The sequence below is a fragment of the Ictalurus punctatus genome, chromosome 12 (assembly GCF_001660625.3).
Source record: "Ictalurus punctatus breed USDA103 chromosome 12, Coco_2.0, whole genome shotgun sequence".
In the NCBI taxonomy this organism is placed as follows: Eukaryota; Metazoa; Chordata; class Actinopteri; order Siluriformes; family Ictaluridae; genus Ictalurus; species Ictalurus punctatus.
In genome coordinates this window covers 1,402,918-1,426,518 of record NC_030427.2, presented here as the reverse complement: position 1 = coordinate 1,426,518, position 23,601 = coordinate 1,402,918, and the positions used below count along the sequence as shown (strand labels likewise).

The following is a 23,601-nucleotide window of genomic DNA, read 5'->3' as shown; positions in this document are numbered from 1 at the left end:
CCTCTAGTGTGTGAATCTCCCAGAGCTTACACATTCAAACTGAAACTACACAAGCACTACAAACGTGTGTGTGTGATTGTATTTGTGTAACAAATACAGTAACAGTAAACCGTTTTTGTGTTGATCTTGATGTATGTTTTGGATCACTGTCCTGCTGGAAGATCCAACCACGGCCAATTTGAAGCTTTCTGTCAGAGGCAGTCAGGTTTTCATTTAATATCTGTTGATATTTGATAGTCCATTACGCCATGTATCCTTTCTCTGTCACTTTGGGGTGGTAGTTACATCCATCGACTTGGATAAGCAAGTTACAAGCCATCGATAAGGGAAACCAGAGATCAAGATACATCTCAGGTTTTATTTATCTATTTTCATTTATTTATTTATTTATTTTTTTAAGAACTCACTTTTTACATTCCTTCTAATAAGTCGCCTAAATGCATTCTTAAGTTCATTCTGCTTAAGGCATTCCACAAAAGCTTAGTGGAGTAGTACTCCAGCTACCCAGGAGTAGTTGATTAAAAATAGTCGAGAGTATTTGTTTATAAAACTAATTGTTGAAGCCCTAAAAAGAGCAGTTTTCCTGTGGACCTCAGGGGAAGCAGTAAGGAGCTCTGTTCATTTGAGAACTTTAAGAAAAGTAACCTGGGTGAAGCTCTTGATGAATCTGGGAGATGTTGAGTATGTGCAAAAAATTTAAATATAACATTTAAAAAGTTTAAGATTTCACAGCATATTTGTGTGTGTGTTATTTCAGTATTAATGTTCTTGTTATTATTTAAAATCTTTTTAAAAAAAACAAACAAACAAACACATGTGCCAGGTGTCACGTATCAGGAAGCTCTGGACTCCACTTCCCATCAGCCACTGCACTGCACTACATGCTCCAAGCTCCGCTCACGCCACAGTCCGCCGACACGGCCAGCCAAGCTCTGCCTATGCCCAAGGTTCACATAGTGACCTCAGAGCCTCAGCCTCCCCGTTCAGCTGAGGTCGTCGCTCAGACTCCCCGTTCAGCTGAGGTCGTCGCTCAACCCGCCTGCTCCATGGCAACTAGAGTTCCCCCCTTCTGCTTCGAGGAGACCCACGCTCCTCTCCCTGGCCGCACGGGGGACTTCTCTCAGCCTTCCAGTTCAGCTGGGGACGTCGCACCGCTTTCATGCTCTGCCGAGGAAATATCTCAGCCTCCCTGTGCCATTGTAGAAGCCGCCCGGCCTCCTGATTTTGCGGGGGACATTTTCTCCAGGGGGCCAGGACCACCAGATGGAGGACGTATAATTTTGGGGGAGGGTTCTGTCACGTATCAGGAAGCTCTGGACTCCACTTCCCATCAGCCACTGCACTGCACTACATGTCACATGACCACCTGCACCTGATTCACGTTTTGGTTAATGAGCACTCGTGTATATATAGCCATTGTCTGCACTGATTCACTGTCTTTTGTTGTATTAGACTACCATGTTACGTTTTGTTTCATGCCACAGTATTTTGCCTAGTTGTCGTAGTGTCTATGTTTTGTTGTTTGTTCATATAATAAATGTTATATATCTGTGATTGCTTCCGAACCCATCCTTGATTCGTGACACCAGGGTGTACAAACATTTTTTTTTTTTCTTCCTGGTCGCGTATTTAAAATTCTTACTTGAACCGGTACATCTATACGATATAATTTCGTCATGTGTGTGCTTGTGTGTGTATTTGCACATGTATGTGCACGTGTGTGTTTTCCTACTATAGGTGTTTAAGAACTCTTTGATCCACCAGAGGACGGGTGATAAGAACCCATGTCGGTACTTCTCAAAGCAGGAGCTGAAGGAGCTTTTCACACTGGAGGACACGTACTCGTCCTCCATTCGGCTGCAGCTGCAGTCGCTCCACTCGTCTGCGTGCCGCTCCGACCCTGAGCTGCAGTGCCACATCTCCTCTCTGAAGGGCATGAATGTGTTCGGCGTGTCCTGTCATGACTTGCTGTTCTCTAATGAGGATACTCTGCAGGACGAGGACAAATATGGTCACAATTTGGCCCATATCTGTTCAGCGGTGCTATATCTAGGCCATATGTGACGGATAATACCCACATGTGGCCCAAACGTACTTGCTATTTGGGATTTCTGGTTGGGGTGTGAAAATTTTAGATGCTGGATTGACAGTTATATTATTAAATAACAATATGAACAGCAAGATTATTAATTGGAGTAGCATAAGTAATGAAAATAGCAAATGTTAATATTCATAAATACAGGTAATGGGATTTAGTGTTAATAGTGCAAGAGTAAGTGTAAATATGAATCTGAAACAGATGTGGCTGTTAATCTCAGTGCTTTAATTGAAGAAAAAGTCAAAAAAATGTAGCCATGTTGTATAACATACATAAAGGGCAAGCAGGCGGAGCTTGTGTCCCCAAACATGATCAGTGCTTGCTTTGATGTACAAAACTCCTCATATGGCATAGAGCACGCACCATACAGCATTCCTCAAATCTAGGCCTAATTCTAAACCACTTTAGCTGGAAGACCCACCCACACACTGTGTGTGTCCGTGACTGTGTCTGTATGGTTGGATGATGAGCAGGTGTGTGTGTGTGTGTCAGTGACTCAGGTGTCTGTACAGTAAGCTGATGAGCAGTTGTATCTCACTGTCTCCAGTGTTAATGTCAGTGGCCTTCAGAAAAAAGTCCAGTGCTTCCTGTTTCCTCCCTTCAGACAAACACTGTTTCCCAGAATGCACCAGTGAATCAAACGATTCCTCTTGATGTGTGACATCATTTGGACTCTGCACTTCAGTGGCTGCACACTGATGCACAACTTCACTAGAGGCCAGTTGAATGTCAGTGAAGCTTTTTACCATCACCTTCCTCTTCCTCCTCACACTCAACCATGTGTTCACTAGGCTCTGGCTCCTCCCACTCCTCTCATTTTTCCTCTTTCGTCTCTGGTTCCTCTTCCTCCTCCATATCCTGCAGCTGTGACTGTACTCGTGAGCGTGTGCCAGTGTACACCTCAGAGCTCTGGACTCGAAACTTTACATTCTGAAACCCTGTAAGACTTACCCTGTGTGTGTGTGTGTCTGTCTGTCTGTCTGTCTGTGTAGTCACTTCTTCCATAAGGCATGTGTTGAGCCATGGCTGATGGATCACAGGACCTGCCCGATGTACGTGTGTCATCCTCAAATCCCTCAGAGTAGAGGTGAGGTGTGTGCGTAAATGGATTCATGAGAGTTTCTCATCTCTCTAGAGACGGATGTTGAGGAGCTGCACATGTAGACGGTCACTTCTGCTTTGCATTCGTTTCCCAGCAGCACTGAGTACTTTCACACACACTGTGACTCAGTCTCCAGCATACACCCCAACTCCGAGTCTCTCACACAGCGATGCTGCCTTTTCTGGATATGAATCTCTGCATGCAACAGAGCAGCTGGGTCCTGCTGACCACACACAGTGTGTGTGTGTGTGTGTGTGTGTGTGTGTGTGTGTGTGTGTGTGTGTGTGTGTGTGTGTGTGTGCACTTCTCACCTTCGTGTGTTTCAGCCTGCCTTGCTGAATTCCAGAAGCTGCTGCTAATAAGCTAGTTTGTTCACTGTGTGTGTGGGGGGGGTGGGGTATTATTTTGGAAGCACACACCTGTATTTGGACTAAACATACTAGCATGACCACAAAAAGATTCAAGATTGTGGCTCAATTGACGAGAGGCCATAAGGTCTGTGAGAACGCTGATATTCTTGTCCTGGGTTCGATGGAAACATGGTGTCAGGGCGTGTGCTGGTCTGTCAATACAGTTCCCTCTGAAGCCCAGGATTTGTTTTTACTATACACTGAAGACATTTGGGTTTGAGATATGTCGGTCATTTTTAGGACATTCCAAACATGTTCCAATATTTTCGATCATTTGAAAAATGGGTAGGTTTAAACACAAGGTGCCATATTTTAAGTTGTTTGACCATAATTTAATTTCCTAATATTTACATCTAAATTTGTTAATCAACTATTCATCATTTGATCTCAAGCCCAAATGTTTCCCGTATATAGCAAACCAAAAATAATTGCCCTTGCTGTTCTAATACTTTTCTCCATCTAATGGGAATAGCTCAGCAGCGGTGTTCTTCACAGTGGCTGACAGTTTTTGGTCTTGGTCTTGTCACTGAGTTGACCTGTGGAGATCCAGGGCAGGTTTCATGGTGATTTTCTCTGGCAGGTGGGGCATCTTCAAGTTACTTGGTTACAGTTATATTTCTATAGCACTTTTCTAGACACTCAAAGTGCTTTACACTGGGAGGAGACCACTAGTGTGTATCCTCCACCTGGATGATGGGACAGCAGTCATAGTGCTCCAGATCTCCCACCACACACCAGCTATTACTGAGAGGAGAGAGTGATGTAGCCAATTCAGAGATGGGGATTATTAGGGGGTGATTGAGAAGGCAATGAGGGAATTTGGGCAGGACACTGGGGTTATACCCCTACTCTTTTTTTTTTATTTTATTTTATTTTATTTTTATTTATGTTTTATATTTTTAATGACCACAGAGAGTCAGGACCTCAGTTTAATGTCTCATCCAAAAGACGGTGCTGTTTATACAGTAGTGTCCCCGTCCTATGCTAAGATGAATACTACTAGGCTACTACTCTAGTAATAATAATAACAATAAGGAGAAGAAGAAGAAAGATAGATTAAAGGGTGAGGAGTAAAATCAGTATAAAGTGGGGCTGTTTTGTCTTCAGCAATAATATCTAGTGCTAATAAATAATTTGTCAACAACATTGTATATATCTAGTGCCTGGTAATCAACCTCCTCACCTGGTGAGAGGACAGTCCACTCATCCTGACATTTCACACAGTATGAATAATAATGATAACAAAAGGAAGTAAAGCTAAATGAATGTTTTAACTGAGAGCAATACTTTGTACCCATATTTCCAATTGTATAGTAGATTGCACACAGTTTTTGCTTGTTACGTTTAGACCCGAGGGGATTGCAAACTTCAAAAGCACCATCGTCATTGCACCATCGCAAATGCTGAGGATCATCAGCCATAGTCCGTTGTAATACAGTGTCTTTATGCTTTTGGTAAATATGACATCTAAAGGACTCATACTTTGAAAAGGTCCTCTGACAGTCATTAAGACCACAAGTTATTGAAAAATTTGCCTCGTGCATGAATGAGACCAATGTGCTGGATTAATTTGACAATCGTTCTCCGAGAGCATTTAGGACACCAGAATAGACGAGGCATTTTTGGCAGATATTACTGTAAGAGGTTGATTACTCTGGTAACTGGAGTAGGTAGAGGCTTGTCACCATCCACAGTAAGTTTCAAAACATATTGCTGAAGAAAAATCAGAGTGTTCTTCAAATGAGATGGATATGTTGAATTGAAGACAAAATAAGCACAAAATGAAGCAAGAGCCCTTTCATCCACACCGCTAGCCCAGCAGATCTCTATACCATCGACTTTGATGACTGCAGTGACTCTTCTTGTAAACACAGTTTTGCAGTCAGTGACTTCTGGTACTTGCAGCGGTAACAGCAGACTTTCTATGCCAGCGACCCGCCTTCGAGCCTCAGCTTTATTAACTGTTTTTTAAAGGATTGGGTTTTTTTCACTGTAGAAGTTCACTACAACTGTAGAAGTTGTAGAATAAATTCCCCATGAACAACACTGACTGGAGCACATGCCAATTAAGTTGATGGACTATTAGCAAGTTATTGTCATGCATTCATATAAATCCAACAATTATGTTTTTCACTATTTAGCTGTCTTTTTACTTTAAGGATCTAATAAACTGCATATATGACATGATTTTATTTACAAGTATCATGTTTGTGATTTTAGGTTATTCGTCAAATGGTACAGCTTCTGACCATTAAATCAAAACAGACTTGTGATTTGATGACATAATGCTTATTTATTTAGAAACAGAAGTACCTAAATACAAATATGCTAAATACTTGATATTTTTATATATAAATAACCAGGTGAAAAAGAAGACAACCTTCCAATTGTGAAACTGGTTATTAAAGCCCTTAATTAAGTGTATTGTCCATGCAGTGTGCACAGATGTCCTTCTCATCTAGGGATAAAATGTTCCGCTGGCCCTTTAAAAAGCAGGAATGTGAGTTTCCGTTCTGCCCATGAGTATCGCGAGAGTTCACCTGCGAGCAGCGCGATTTACAACGCGATGCAGGTGTTTCTTATGAAGTGTGAGAACCGGGAAGTTCTTGTGCATGAAGCAAGACTTTAAGTTTAAAGTCACAGTGGAGCCACTGAGCAGTGAGACTAAGCATACTCGTCAGGCTTACATCTGAAGACCAAACATCTGTGGTGAAGTTCATCGCGGAGTGGTTATGAAGAAGCTCGTGAATATGATCTGCCATACGGTTGTATAACTCCGGTAAGCAGACGAATGTGAAATGACGCCGACTCGGTAAAGTGTCGGCCGATACATCGGTGCATCTCTAGTTAAAACCAAGAATATAATGGGTAATTGCATATTTCATTTTAATTGACCCCCCCCCCCCCCCTTTTTTTTTACTGAAGCAGCCTTATATGGTCTTGCATGTGTACAAATATTATATTTGTATGTGTATGTTGCATTTCCTACTGTCGATAAGGAAAGGGAAAAGGAGACAGACTTATATTCTTGGTTGTACAAAACCACGCTGTAACTTCAATTCAGTTCCATTTTATTTGTATAGCGTTTTTTTACAATAGACGTTGCCTCAGAGCAGCTTTACAGAAACATATAAACACGGGATACAGATTTTAAATGTGCGACAGTCAACACTGGAACCAGCACCAGACAGGTCATTACAAAAATATGGATAGACAGAATGTTAGAAAAAGAGCAGTAAAAAGGTCAATGTAATGCTCACTTCATTTGGAAGTCATTTAGGAGAAAGTGATCTTGGTGCTGCAGTGCAAGATGACGAGATAACTTCATCTAATATCCAAAGTGTTGCTGGTGGCACATATCATTATTTTGGTATTCTTAAAGCTTTGTCCAAAACCATGGAAAGAATCTGGTCTATTGTTCTAGAGAAGTATGAATTCGAACTTCAACTGAACATGGATGTCTTACCACTGTTTAAAAGTTCGTCTCTGTAGTTTTGGCCAATTATAGGGTTACTGCAGGGTTATACTAAGAAACCAGTTGTCATTGCTCTGTTCTGTGGTAAATCAAAGCCAACATCACAAACTGATGAATTTGAAAGATCTAGTCAGTGAACTGCAAGGGTTAAGCAAGGGATTTGCCATAAATGGGAAGCAATTTTTCCTAAATGTCACATCTATCCTGTGTGATGCTCCAGCTAGAGCTTTTATAAAGGGAATTAAATCACATACTGGTTATTCAGGTTGTGACAAGTGCATCCAGTCTGGTGTGTACATCAACCATAGAATGACCTTTCCTGAGATCAACAGCCCACGTAGGACTGATGAGTCTTTTATCAACATGTCTGATGAAGACCATCATACTGAAACATCTCTTTTAAAAGCTGCAGGAATTGGCATGGTATCATGCTTTCCACATGATTACATGCACCTTGTATGTCTTGGTGTTATGTGAAAACTGCTGGACTTATGGCTTGCTTCAGGGCCTTTATGTTGTCATTTGTCTGCTCGCCAAAGTGTTATAATCTCAGACACACTTGTTAGCTTGAGACGTTATATTCCTGAGGACTTTGCTAGGAAACCCAGGCAATTCTCAGAAAGACTGAGGTGGATAGCAACAAAATTGCGACAGTTTCTGTTATACACAAGTCCAGTGGTTCTTCTTGATGTGCTGTCAGAACCAATGTACAGCAATTTTAATTATCTGTTGCTATCTTTATACTCTCCAATCCACTCTTTGTATAATTCTTAATGACTTTGCTCACAGTTTGCTAGTGTCATTTGTAAAGCATTTTAGTGAGTTGTATGGTCCTGAATTTGTTATCTACAATGTACATGGGCTAACCCATCTTTCTGAGGATGTCAAAAAACATGGAAGCCTTGACTTCTTGTCTGGGTTTCTGTTTGAAAACTTCCTGGGATAAATAAAAATTTTTTTTGAGAACTCCACACCATCTCCTATAACAGGTTATACGGAGACTTTCAGAAATGGACTGTTTCATGGTAATTGCTGAACATTTGGATATGAAAATTGTCTTGAAAAACAACATGAAAATGGCCCAATTCCACCGGATTTTAATAAAGTTGATCAGTTCCAGGAGGTTGTTCTAGGTAGCACTAGAGTTCATCTATCATGTATGGGAGAAAACTGTAGGAATTGGAGGCTGCTTTGGTGTAGTAATGAATATTCTTCAATGTCAGGAGAAAGTAAAGTGCTTAAAACACTTATCTAAATGAAAAGCTTACAGCACCTAGTAGTCCCATTCAGTCTCCCAACCAAGTACTAACCAGGCCCAACTTTGCTTTGCTTCTGAGATCAGGCTTTGTCAGAGTGGTATGGCTGTAAGCAACAGATGCCACCTAATGGGGCCTATTTAAATAGTATAAGCAAACATCTGACTGACTGACTGACTGACTGACTGATTGACTGATTGATTTATTGATTGATTTTCCTTCATTTCTACACAATCAGTCTGACTGTGAATTGGTGGAGTCCATGCACTTCTTCAAATAAGACAGGGTGCTCACTCACACCTGATTGTCATCCCGTTGATTGAAAACACCTGACCCTAATTTCCCCTTCAGACTAACTGCTCATGCAGACGCCAACAGTGTCTGCACCATGCACGCTTCCTTTACAGAATGCGCTTAAGCAAGGTCTTTACAAGAAAAATAGGGTCCAAACCCACATGGGCTGTGCACAGCGGATAGGCAGCTCATCACCTTAACCTCTTGCTGACATAGCTCACGCGTATGAAATTACATCCCGGTGTGTGGAGCAAAAAAGAGGTTTCGGTGCAGGTTCTTTGCCCCTGTCGTCTGGACTGCGGAATGCGTTCTGCGTTGACGGACCTCCAGAGACGCAAGAGCCTTACAGCAGCTGTGGCCAAAAAGCATTGAAATACAGCTCACGGTCGCGAAACACGTAGCCACAGTGCTAGCTCTTCACATTTCTCCACCCTCTCTAGTGCCAGCTCAGGGACGTGTACAAAGCTTCCCGGTTGTAGGCCTTGTAGGTGTGAGACAGACTGCAACAAAGCCAGACATTGCTGGAAAGAGGAGGCAAAGTGAGAAGCTTGCGACGAGGATGGGATTCGAACCCACGCGTGCAGAGCACAACGGATTAGCAGTCCATCGCCTTAACCTCTCGGCCACCTCGCCTGAGGCCCGCCCCGTTTAACGAAAACTATGCAAATGAGGGTTTCATGTTCGCCGACTAGATGACTGCTTCTCAAATAGATTTGATTCAAGTCTTGGGGTATGAGCTGTGCCGTCATATAAACTGAAGGGTGACGATGCGGCGAGACGGCCCAAAGGTCTCACAGAACGGGACAACTCCATAGTCGAGCCGTCGCAATGCAATCCAATCCTTGGGCGGCTAGGTACCGACTACCTATGGACTGCCCGTACCAGCGAGTTAAATTTCTTTGGAAAATGTAACTTTTACCCGTGACCCTGAGTAGGATTACGCGGTATAGAAGATGGATGGATGGAAATGTAACTTTTATCCTTACCTGGATATACACAACGACTGTGGGAAAAGGGGGGCACGAATTGCGACGTTCGTGAGGCAGCATGCTACGTGGTGTATAGCATGAAAGCGTGGGAGAAAAACCTGCGCAAAGCCTTTGGAGACGAGACATCACCCACCGTAAGCTAACGACCGTGGCGGCGGTGGGATTTGAACCCACGCCCCCGAAGAGACTGGCGCCTAAATCCAGCGCCTTGGACCACTCGGCCACGCTACCCGCAGGCCGGCGTGGTGGTAAACCCGTCCGTGGGAAGAAGGTGACCGGGTCATTCCGCCGGACAACAAGAAACCTGGCATGGGCGCGACAAATGGGCTGTTGTGAGACTCAAGTGCCTTTCGCTTAACCAGCTCTGGCGGAGACATCTAACCATTTCCAGCTGAAGACAGAGCTAAGGCCTGGTCTTTTGGACGCGATTCGTCTAGGCTTAAGACCCCATGCTCCACGGTCACATCGGTAGTGTTTGCGGAAGAGCTCTTCTGCCATGACCTTACATCCCACTTACGGTGGTGCTTGAAAGTTTGTGAACCCTTTAGAGCTTTCTATACATCTTCATTACCGGGACCTAAAACATCGTAAGATTTTCACACAAGTATCAAAAGTAGATAAAGAGAACCTAATTACAGAAACCAGACAAAAACACTACAGATGGTCAGTTATTTATTGATGAAAATGATCCAGTATTGCATACCTGTGAGTGGCAAAAGTATGTGAACCTTTGCTTTCAGTATCTGGTGTGACCTCGGTGTGCAGCAACCACTGCAAACAAACGTTTCCGGTAACTGTTGAACAGTCCTGCACGTCAGCTTGGAGGAATTTTAGCCCATCCCTCATTACAGTACAGTTTCATCTCTAGGATGTGGGTGGGTTTCCTCACATGAGCTGCTTGCTTCAGGTCCTTCCGCAGCATTTCTACTGGATCAAGGTCAGGACCTTGACTTGGCCATTCCAAAACATTGACTTTATTCTTCTTTAACCATCCTTTGGTAGAACGACTTGTGTGCTTAGGGTTGTTGTCTTGCTGCGCGGCCCACTTTCTCTTGAGATCCAGTTTACGGACAGATGTCCTGACATTTTCTTTTAGAATTTGCTGGTATGATTCAGAATGCATTGTTCCATCAATGATGGCAAGCCGTCCTGGGCCAGATGCAGCGAAACAGGCCCAAACTGCAACGCTACCACCACCATTGTTCAGAAATGGGATACGGGTCTTATGCTTTAATGCGGTGTTCTCCTTCCCCCAAACATAACCCTTCTCATTTAAACCAAAAAGTTCTAGTTTGGTCTCACCTGTCCACAAAACGTTTTTTCGAGTAGCGTCGTGTCTTGTCCATGTGATCTTTAGCAAACTGCATGCAGGAAGCAATGTTCTTTATGGAAAGCAGGGGCTTTCTCCTTGCCATCCTGCCATGCACACCACTGTTGTTCAGTGTACTCATTATGGTGGACTCAGGAACATTGACATTTGCCTACGCGAGAGAGGCCTTTAGTGGCTTAGAAGTTACCCTGGGATCCGTTGTGACCTCGTGGACAATTACATGTCTTGCTCTTGGAGTGATCTTTGTTGGCTGACCACGCCTGGGGAGGGTAACCATGCTCGTGAATTTCCTTCATTTGTACACAATCTGTCTGACTGTGGATTGGTGGAGTCCAGGCGCTTTAGAGATACTTTTTCATCAACTTTTGCATTTTAATGTAAACAATCATATTTCGTAATATTTTGGGTCAGAAACATTTCATAGTACCATAATATGTCCAAATATGTGAAAAAAATCAAATTGGAGTAGGTCGGGCAACTGATTATATGAGTTTGTTAGAAAAAACACTTTCCTTTGCTCCTAGCGCCTTCTTGTTCGCTCTATAGCGTTTTGAGCGGATAAAGATCACAAGTGTGTAAGGGGACACGGGATGAATGCAAACTAGTTTTGTTAATGTACTTTTGATGAAAAGTGACTTTCTAGACATAAAATGTCACTTTTTTCACCTTATCATACTTTTTCATCAACTTTTGCATTTTAATGTAAACAATCATATTTCGTAATATTTTGGGTCAGAAACATTTCATAGTACTATATTATGTCTAACTAACTTGAGACGTGAACTGATCAAATGTGACATGACAAAAGAAGAACAACTCGGATCTTGAGGTGAACTAACAGACTGCTAATGCTAAGCAATTAATCAATCATTTCTGTTTCTCATAATTCGGCCTCGGTTGCATTAGCCTATAGTTTATTTTTTATTCCAAATGTGATCAATGTTTGCGTAAGTACTAGAGGTGTTGGGGAGGTTAACATGTAACATTTTAACTTTATTCTGCTGAAATGAACGAAATGATGCAAAAAAGAGTCGTTCATTTTGCTGAATGAGATTCAAAGATCCGAGTCAGTAAAATGATCCGAACTGTCTTGTGTTAAGTATGCAAGTCTTTGAACGTAATTTATTTATATATATATATATATATATATATATATATATATATATATATATATATATATATATATATATATATATATATATATAATAACCTCTCATTTTCTGATGCTCCTGCTTCCACTGTAATGCTCCCTGATTAGCTTTGCTTACAATATCAATATGTATATGAACCGCTGGCCATGAAATTTCTCAAGAGATTTGGTGAGAATCTATTACTCTGGTCCTGATCTTGCTTGTGTACACTGTTTATTACATTTTTGAATGACTTTTCTTTTCCTCATAGAATTACTTTAGGCACTGATAGAACTGTTCTGTAATGACGGAAGATCAGCGCAGAATTCACCAGACTTGTGTCGATGGACCTGAGCAAGTCCTTTTATGAGGGTCTTGACAAACACGCCTCAAAGCTGCTGTATTTGTACCGCTCGAGGCGCCATGCAGACATCGCAGAAAGGAGTGCCATACTGGAGAGCCTGGATAAAAATGTGAGTAGGTTTATTTCAAGTGTACTTGTTTTGTAAATACTGTGGTCATTTCCTTTCTTGCTATTTCTCTTGTCCTGCATAATTTGAATATAAAACATTTGTACTTTTGAGGCATCAAATCACAGGAAGAGGGTTGCAGTACTGCTGGGGCTGCCACTGTCCATGCGGGAGAATCCATCTCAGTTCTTACAGATCTGTGAGGTAAGTGTCTGTGAGGAAAGTAAGATGTTGGAAGATATTCGGATAATGGAGGTCCACGTATTGATATGGAGTATTGATATCCACGTATTGATGGAGTTTACCTTGTTTTATTTTCATGAGAGATGATGAATTTCAGGACGTTGTACTGTATTTTTTTTCCACCTTCTGATATTAATTCATCTTGTGTGATGACTAGTAAAGTTAAGATCGGTTCACTCATGCTGTTCTTAAGTCGCTGCGCTTGTGAGGATGTATGTGTGAAAGCACATTTTAAAGTTTGTCTTTGTTTTTAATACAGCACACAGATTCTGAAGAAGAGTTAATCAAGGGCGTGACTGTTGGAATCATTACAGTTGTGGATGACGCGATGGACCCTATTCCGTGTGACTGCGGTGATGTAGCCCTTGTAATGGAAGAAGTTGTCGTTCTACGCAATCTTGGTGATGTACCAAATGCATTTGTCAACTTGATGGGATTGCTTTATGCACGTAACATAAACTACCCCACAAACTTCAAATACACCTTTGAGGTGATTCAGAGGCTGTTCATGAACATCGGAGCTGATGCCTGCAGTGCACGAGTACATTCACTTAAAAATAATCTGCTCAAGTAGAGATGGTGTTATGCATTTCTTGTAAGAGAGATTTCATGTGGTGTTGTGTTGTGTATGTTACAGTTTCTATACCTAAACAGCATGACTTCAGTTTTGTTGTATATTTTCACCTTTAAACACCGGGCAATTGAAATGTAATGTTGTTAGGCAAAAACAGATTTCTGCTTGCTTTTTCTGTTTATTTTGAGAAATTCATGTAATTTCAAGTTCTGCTCACGCCCGAGTCTGCTGACACGCACAGCCAAGCTCCGCCCATGCCCAAGGTTCACCTGGTAACCTCAGAGCCTCAGCTTCCCTGTTCAGCTGCGGTCGTCGCTCAGCCTCCCTGTTCAGCTGCGGTCGTCGCTCAGCCTCCCTACGCCGCCAAGAACACCGGGCAGTTTCCTGGCTCTGTTTGGGACATTCAGCCCAGGGGGATGATGCTCAGCCCAATGAAGTGGGATGACTCATGGCACTCAGGGGGGGGTTCTGTCACGATTCCCCCTTGAAGCAGTGTGCTCTAAGCGCGAATGCGCGAGCACCTGCTTTTACGTTGTTGACTGTAATGACATCTGGACACGTGTGTTTTGTTTATGTTTCTGTCTCCTCCCTGTTCTGTCATTGGCTGGGATTTCACGTGGGTCTGAATTGCTCTCAGCTGCTAGCGGTTTAGACGCTGATCATGTCCGCATATATACCACACGCCTCCCAACACACAACGCGGAAGATTGAATGTTTAGAGTTAGTTTAGCTCGTATCATAGTCATAGTCACGGTCCATGTTTAGAGTTAGTTCGCGCTGGATTATCCGCTTCCAGTCCCTCGTCATAGTTCGTTTCTTGTTTTGTTTATCGACCCTGTTTTCCGTGACCACGACCTAGATTCCTGCCTTGCCCCGTGTATGCCTGTTTGCCAATCGCCTGACCTCTTGCATGTTTATGGATTACGTTTTGGATCACGTTTTGGATTTGTCTGCCTGTCCCTCTTTCAAATAAACAACTGTTCATCCTGCACTTGCATCCGTCCTATCTCTGCTCCGTCATGATACGTGACGGTGACCTGCTCCAATATGACATTTTGTACATAATATACTTTGCAGGTTTCTGATGTAAAATGATACGAAATAGGATTGTTTACATTAAAATCCATTATATGATGATAATGTATGATAAAAGGGAAAATGTGAGATTTGCAGTCTAGAAAGTCACTTTTCCTCAAAAGTGCCCTGACAAAGCGTGTTTTCATTCCTCCTGTGTGTGCAGACACACGGGGGCGCTACACTGGCTTAAATCACTATACAGTGAGTTTCACGCCGCTGGGAGCAAGGGAAAATAGTTTTTCTAACAAATTCAGTATCATATGTTTCACATGTTCATGATTTAATATGATTCTTTGACATGTTTCTGACTCAATATTAGATGTTTAACTTGTTTACATAAAACCCACCCCATTTCTCCAAAAGATGTTTTTTTTATTATTATTTAATTAAGTTATTTTTATTTTTGCTCATGCAGTATAAAAGAACAAAGTAATGGTACTTAAAAAAAAAAAGTAAATGGTTATTATATCAACAACAAAAAATCAAATGTAACAGATGTGCATTGTAAAGGTTTCAGCTCTACTCAGTGAAAATGGAGGGGACATAAGAGGTCTTAATACAGATTATAACCCAGATCTAAGTCTAATCAACACTTACATCTAACCACAAAGTTACGTTGACGCTGACGTGAGGAACGGATGCAGGAGTAACAGAAGTGGGTGGGCTCGTCGCAGTGCATGGTCTTCTTAAAGGAGATAGCCTCCTCACGGGGGTCGGTCTTATAGGAGATAGCCTCCTCACGGGGGTTGGTCTTCTTATAGGAGATAGCCTCCTCACGGGGGTCGGTCTTCTTATAGGAGATAGCCTCCTCACGGGGGTCGGTCTTCTTATAGGAGATGTTCTTCTTAAAAGGGATGAGAATCTCAAAAAGGGGATGGGCTTCTAAAAGGGGGTGTGATTCTCAAAGGGGATGGGCTTATTACAGGAAAGGGTGTGATTCTTAGAGCAGATAGGCCTGGTAAAGGGGACGGGCTTCTCGAAGGACTTCTAAAAGGCACCTCATGCTCATCACCACCATTTTGCTCCTCCTCATGCTGGTCAGGCATGTGGACGTCATCCTCGTAGTCACTCTCCACGGTGTTGTAGTACAGCTCGTCGGCAGCAAACGGCGGATCAGAAGATGTATCCTCCCTCCGTGTTCCTGTATCAAAAGAGATGAAGAGACAGTGAGACACATCTGCACGTCTCGTAAAAGAAACCAGAAAATCCTCCCTCTAAACTGTCCTTTTCACAAAACGTATTTACACAAGTTAATGGTAAATTACTGTCATCTTCCTATAACGGTGCATACATCCTCAGTATCTCCGTTCTAGCTGCATGTAGAGGTGTTCGATACGGGTGTCACAGTGTCACGACTTCACCGTTAGTCACGGCATATAATCACACACTTACCTCACTGCTCACTTTCCCCCTTGCCAACAAACAGAATAAAACACATTTCTGTCTATTACTGTTTTTTTCTGATCTCTAACGGTTCTTATCCCTTTTATGTCCATCTGTGGCTCCCCAAAAACTCTTCCCACCCTCTTTCTCCTAAATCACACAACTCCTAACTTCATCACACATCGACGGCTATGAAGAACAAATCATCGCTGACCAGAATTAAACCAAACTACTCTATATTTTGCCTAAGCAGCACTGCACACTGGTCAGATTTATGATTATTTATTTATTTATTGCTCAGTCAGCTGCATTTCCTCACAGCAGCTCTCTCTCTCTCTCTCTCTCTCTCTCTCTCTCTCAGCTTATAACACCTTTAATAATACTTTTCGTTCTCAAAAATATCTTAGAAACAAGAACAATTAGGAGATTTTATTTGCTTTAGATAAATACACGTAAATATGTGCAAAGACATTTTTCTTTCCTATTAGTTGTGCAGCAGTTGCTGAACCACACAGATGAAGAACTAGATAATAAGCTAGGACACATTTCATATATATATATATATATATATATATATATATATATATATATATATAGCTGAACCAGGTCTCCGAGTTCGATAGCTATCCCCTCCCCCGAGTAGATGACCTCGTGGAGCGACTGGGGAGGGCCTGGTTCATATCTACCTTGAACCTAACGAAAGGCTACTGGCAAGTCACGCTGGCACCAGACGCAAGGCTGAAGACGGCCTTCAGCATGGCCACCGGTCACTGGCAGTACCGGGTTCTCCCCTTCGGGCTACACGGGGCGCCCGCAACGTTCCAACGGCTGATGGACATTGTCCTGCGACCCCACCGTATGTTCGCAGCCGCCTACCTAGACGACGTAGTTATCCACTCCCCCACTTGGTCGGACCACCTGTTCCACCTGGGGGAGGTTCTGAAGGAACTCCGGAAGGCCGGGCTGACAGCCAACCCCAAGAAATGCCACCTAGGCCTGACCGAGGCACAGTACCTGGGCTACCGTATTGGCCGGGGTATGCTGAAGCCACAGGCGAAGAAAATCGAGGCCAGCTGGAAAGGGTGAAATGGTCTGCGGAGGCAGAGCAGGCGTTCCAAGCCCTAAAGGAGGCCCTCATCAGTGCCCCAGTGCTACGCAACCCAGACTTAGGCCTCCCATTCACCGTACACACAGATGCCTCCGAGACCGGGCTGGGTGCTGTTCTCTCGCAGACCTTCGACGGAGAGGAACACCCGGTCCTTTATATCAGTCGAAAGTTGTCCCCAGCTGAGAGGAAGTATGCGGCCGTGGAAAGAGAAGCCCTGGCGATAAAGTGGGCCATCGAAGAGCTGCGATACTACCTGGCTGGTCGGCACTTCGTCCTGGTGACAGACCACGCCCCACTGCAGTGGATGGCCAAGGCCAATGACACGAATGCCAGGGTAACCCGATGGTTCCTCTCATTGCAGGATTTCTCTTTTCAGGTCCAGCACCGGGCAGGGACCCACCATGGGAATGCAGATGGCTTCTCGCGACGGAATGCACTGTGGGCCCGACACACGACGGCAGTGGGCTCGCAGCTGGGGGGGTACTGTGGCGACAGGCCGGCGGCCGGCACACAGGAAACAAAGATCGCTCCTCCCGCGGTGACGCGGAAGAGACAGTTCCACTTCAGCGCCACCGAATGTTTTGGACGGCCAGAGAGCATGTGGTGGCGGGGCGGGGCCGCCGACACACTCATGGCTCATGAATGGTGCACCGCGTGGAAGAATTCCACCATCCAGCAAGCGAGGGGAGAGTATAAAAGGACGATATTCCACTCGAAAAGGGAGAGAAGTGTCTCTGAGCATGAGCGCGGATCTCTGGCGTGTTTTATGCAATTTTGCCGACGCGCGCATGTCTGCAAATCACTGTTGTGTGTTTTTTCCTGGTTTTAGGTGACTCCGACTCGAGTGATGGCTCCACCCCCCCTTGACTGTAACCGACGACGGCTGAGACCCTCACCACCCGATCGCACTTCAACCCACACACACACAAACGCACACATACCCGCAGTCCCCTCACCGATAGCCTTAAATAAAGATCACATAACACTGAAACGCCCTCCTGTGGGTCTGTGCTCCGCCCACCGCTGGCTAAATTCCCTACATAATTTTATTTATTTTTTAATATCTTTTATTGTCCAGTCATTGATGTGTTGATGGCCAAATATAGACTATATGACTAAATATAGAATATATCTTTACTACCATAATCATCACTATTGGTTTAGGAATATAAAATTCAATTAAGTAATGTTAGTTACACTATCAGTGCACACCTGGGGACCCGGGGAAGAATAGGTCGCTAGCATCCTCTTGCTGATCGTAAAAGGCAGCAAATGAGGCGACTTATTTGCCGTAAGTTGCAACCCGTGTTTGGAGAGGACGAGAACCTGATATTTGAGGAACGTGCATGCTGTGGCTGACTCAGATCCAACACAATTCTTTGGCTTCGAATTCACATAGACGGGAGGTTGGAAGTACCCCCTCCAACAAATCATCTAGTCAAGATGTACCAGAAAGGGCTCAGGCTCAGGGTCTTAATTGAGTAGAATGAATATTTTGTTCCCTTTGCTCAAGTAGATCACCCCTGTATCCTTGGTGCATATCCGGAGGATGACCACAGCTCTGTGCATCACCTTGCTGGGCTCGGAGGAGGGTGGGGAGCAGGAGTGGTGAGATTTAAAAATACAAACATGGCTAACAAAAAAACAAAACAAAACGACGGATGATAGAACAGACATTGGATGATGATTCAGGTACTGGATGTATTTACTTTCAAAAGAGTGAAAACTGGCAGAGATTTATACTGCTAGGGTCACAAACAACAGACATGCCTCTTACAAAATTGTCTCCATTTGCAATACAGAAAATCATTACAGGCATAGCAGGAGCAGTTAAAGATGTTAAAAAAGCTAGGATCCGGACAAATCCTAGTAGAATGCTCCAAGAAAAGCCATGTTGAAAACATCATGCGTGCAAATATGCTGGCAAATGTACCGATAAAGGCATTTTATCACCCATCATTGAACAGCAGCAAAGGAGTTATATGCACTAGAGAGTGATATGACATAGATGAGACTGAAATAGCATCAGAATTCACTCAACAAGGCATGATGAATGTCAAGAGGATCATGATCAAAAAAGAAGAACAGATCATTAAGACAGGCACTTACATTATGACTTAATAAACCCCAACCCCCAGAGAGGATTCATATAGGACATATACGAGTGTACGGTCAACGTTGTCGTCTTCTTAGTAACACTCACTTCCTCCATGTTGCCCGTTGTGTCTCGCACACATTGAGAGAAAACCGCATTGATGCGTCTTCTCGTTAGAAAAAGAAAGCATACTTTTACAGTTTTAATGTGAGATCACAACAAAACCTATTTTTTACAACACGCCTTTTGAACGATGGTTCTAAAAATATGTCTATTTTAATATTTCCTTGTTACAGGATAATGTACATAATTGTAATTATATACCTGGATAAATTTTATTGGTTGTGAACTTTTTTAATGTCCTGTCCGTCTTCTTATAAACACTCCATACCACAGAGCATCACTATCAGCTGTTACATACTATCACACTTGAGTTGCATCCACGGCCATATTTCTTCAATCCTGGTGGTTTTATCGTCACAATTTTTTAAATCTATGAACGGATATTTGGAAAACATGTTAATATTAAGTTTATTATTTATTATATTTTTAAAAAGTATGTAATTTATTTATTTATTTTGACTCTTGGCTGAGGAGGAGAAAATTGTCATAATTAAGGTATAAAACGTTCTGGTGTGCTTTTATAGGAAAATGATCTACGATGGGGTGGTGTGAAACAACTGAGGCGAATCAAGCATTAAAAGGCACATTTCTGAGTAAATAGTGCCAGCAAGTGTGTGTGCTCCTGTGTCTCTATGACCAGCTGCCTTGTACTGCTCACATTATTGTGTCACTTTCTTTTCAGGATATTCTACATAACCATTAGTTGATGGAAATGCATGTTCTCTTGCCATTTCTGAAAACCAGTCAATGGAAACATATGTAGTAATTAATATTTAGAAGTTATAATCAGTCATTTTGGCAGAAGTTACCTCAAGTATGTACTCCATTCCATCCAAAACATATTACTAATGCTGTGTCACTTTGGATACTTTTAGTGCGAGTGGTGTGCTCACACTGGGAAGTTTAGTGAGATGCGTTGTACTTCTGAGACTCGGATGATGTATTAAATTTACCGAAAAAAATGAAGGGTGGGCTACTGGACACTTGTTTTTCCTTTCAGTTGTGGTTTTACTGTATATGGTGCTTCCTGTGGGTGCTGTTTTGGTGCAGTTCAGTGACATGAAATATTGTGCTACTTATTTGTCATTTCTGTTCAAGATAAAAAAGTTAGGTAACGTTTCAAATTGAACACTAAGGTACTACATACTCAAGTACACACTGTATACTATCTAGGGTCGGGCTGATTTCATGATTGTGGTGCATTTAACCCTTGTAACGCTAGGCAGAGGGTTCGCCTCACACCTCCAGGGTCAGGGGTTCGTTTCCTGCCGCTGCCCTGTGTGTGCAGAGCTTGCCTGTTCTCCCCGTGCTGTGGGGGTTTCCTCCGGGTACTCCGGTTTCCTCCCCCAGTCCAAAGTCATGCATGGTAGGCTGATTGGCATGTCTAAAGTGTCTGTAGTGTATGAATGTGTGTGTGTGTGTGTGTGTGTGTGTGTGTGTGTGTGTGTGTGTGTGTGTGTGTGTGTGTGTGTGTGTGTGTGTGTGTGTGTGTGTGTGTGTATGTAATTGTGTCCTGCGATGGACTGGCACCCTGTCATCCACCATCCAGGTCCAGGTTCCCCGTGACCCTGTAGGATAGGTTGTCTAGAAACAACCTAGACAACCTCCTCACCTCCCCAGGGCCTGAGTTCAATCCTGAGCTTGGGTTATTGTCTGGGTCTTGAGTTTTGCATATTCTCTTGTATTTGTGTTTGTGTGGGTTTCCTCTGGGTTCTTTGGTTTCCTCCCACTGACTGAAAACATACAAATAGGTGGGTTGGTTATAGCTAAATTGATATTAATGCATATGCACTGTACGTGTGTGCGTGGTGCCCTGTGCTGGTCTGTTATTCTGTCCAGGATGACTTCTCCCACTTCACGCACAGTGTTCCCAGGATAGGCTCCGGACCCACCTCGACCCCGATCATGATGCAGCGTTTACTGAAGATGAATGAATAAATGAATGAAGAGCGAATATAAGAAAACATGCATTTAATCATTCAAAAAAAGGTTCATCCATCTCGGGCATCAATCTCATTTTTATCATGTTTCTTTGCAGAAAATGGCTGCATTTTGCTCTTAAATGAGAAACAGGGTTGAACGCAACAGGGTTAAGTTTTGTTATAAAAAAATTTTAAATTACAGAACATGGTTTTCTTCTTCAAATGATCTTCAGGAAAGTCAGATGATACAACATCCTGTTGAACATGTGACTTGTGGTATATTGCAAATAATTAATGGGGTGAATGTGAACAATCTCACACAAACTGCTTAATGACAATAAAGTGGAATCTAATCTAATCTATTTGAACTTGGAGTACTCAGAGGAAACCACTGAAGCACGGGGAGAACATGCAAACTCCACACACACAGGGTGGAAGCAGGAGTCGAACCCCCATCCCCAGAAGTGCTAGGCAAATGTGCTAACCACTAAGCCACCATACTAATAATGATTATTATAATGATTTAAAGAATAAATTTCGTAGTAAAGTGTCGTTACAGTGGATTGGAACGGGTAAAAAGATTGGGAAAAAACAGGTGAGTACAGTGGTTGTTATGACTATCTTCAAAATGTTTTTACCGTCGCTTAAATATTTGTAAATGTAATCTCTGTGGTAATTAAATCTTTATTTATATAGCATTTTTCTAAACCTTATTTACAAGATACTTCATGCTAGATAAATCACAATGCTTCATGACTAAAACTGACACATGGAGCAGTAAAAGTACAGTAGGACTCAGATGGGGCAGAATGCATCAATGCTAATGCCTGACTGCTTGGTTTTTATGTTTTCTTACATTAAAAAATGTTTTTACTGAAAAATTCAGCATATTATATATATATATATATATATATATATATATATATATATATATATATATATATATATATATATATATACAGAGAGAGAGAGAGAGAGAGAGAGAGAGAGAGATAAATAGATAGATATAAAATACTATTAAATATAATACAATTCATTTCAATTCAATTCAGTTTTATTTGTATAGCGCTTTTTACAATAGACATTGTCTCAAAGCAGCTTTATAGAAATATCAACACGGTATACAGATATTAAAGGTGCGAATTTATCCCAACTGGCGACGGTGGCAAGGAAAAACTCCCTGAGATGTTTTAAGAGGAAGAAACCTTGAGAGGAACCCGACTCAGAAGGGAACCCGTCCTCATCTGGGCAACAACAGTTAGTGTGAAAAAGTTCATTATGGATTTATATGAAGTCTGTATGGCGTTAGGAGCAGCCGTAGTCCCAGCAATCTGGATTTGGAGTAGATGAGAGCTCCATCCAGAGGCAGAAAGGATCAGGATCTCTAGTATCTCCATAAATTCATGTGTGGCTCGACAGAAGGAGAGAGGGAGAGAAAAGATTATTAGGACTGTGAATTAGCATAATAGAGTCAGGCTTGAGTAAACTAATATGTTTTAAGCCTAGACTTAAACACTGAGACTGTGTCTGAGTCCAGAACACTAATAGGAAGACTGTTCCATAACTGTGGAGCTCTATAAGAGAAAGCTCTTCCCCCTGCTGTAGCCTTCACTATTCGAGGTACCGTCAAGTAGCCTGCATCTTTTGACCTAAGGATCATATAAAACCAAAAGGTCGCTTAGATATTGTGGCACGAGACCACTTAGTGCTTTATAGGTTAATAATAGTATTTTATAATCAATTTTATAAACAATACTTTTAAAAAAGTTATCCAACAGCTACAGCTATCAGCAACGTGAATAATGAACTGCCCCCTGAAACTTAAAATCTGGTTGTGCCACCTTTAGCAGCAATAACTGCAACCAAACATTTCTAATAACTGGAGATCAGACTTTCACTTACTTCTAGTACTTGGACTTACTCCTATGCTTTGGATCATTGTCTTGCAGCGCTTGAGTTTCATATTATGGACTGAAGACCGAGAATCCTAATTCTCTTTTAGGATTTTCTGGTAGAGAGCAGAATTCATGTTTCCTTCAAGACCGTAGGTATAATGTACAGACATATATATATAGATATATACACACACACACACACCGTACTGTACACACACACCCCCCGTACTGTACATACACACACACACACACACCCCCCGTACTGTACATACACACACACACACACCCCGTACTGTACACACACACACACACACCCCGTACTGTACACACACACACACACACCCCGTACTGTACACACACACACACACACCCCGTACTGTACACACACACACACACACCCCGTACTGTACACACACACACACACACACCGTACTGTACACACACACACACACACACCGTACTGTACACACACACACACACACACACCGTACTGTACACACACACACACACACACACCGTACTGTACACACACACACACACACACACCGTACTGTACACACACACACACACACACACCGTACTGTACACACACACACACACACACACCGTACTGTACACACACACACA

At 42.6% G+C, this 23,601-nt stretch overlaps 1 protein-coding gene and 2 non-coding genes across 3 annotated transcripts in view; 1 reads left to right on the top strand and 2 right to left on the bottom strand.

The window, feature by feature from the left end:
• The window catches only part of LOC108262254 (TBC1 domain family member 10A), a 109,935-nt gene that overhangs the window by 8,102 nt on the left and 78,232 nt on the right, over positions 1-23,601 (top strand). The window lies entirely within an intron of this gene.
• trnas-gcu (transfer RNA serine (anticodon GCU)) lies at positions 9,187-9,268 on the bottom strand. Its single transcript has one exon. It is a non-coding gene; the product is annotated as a tRNA-Ser (tRNA).
• Positions 9,774-9,855, bottom strand: trnal-uag (transfer RNA leucine (anticodon UAG)). Its single transcript has one exon. It is a non-coding gene; the product is annotated as a tRNA-Leu (tRNA).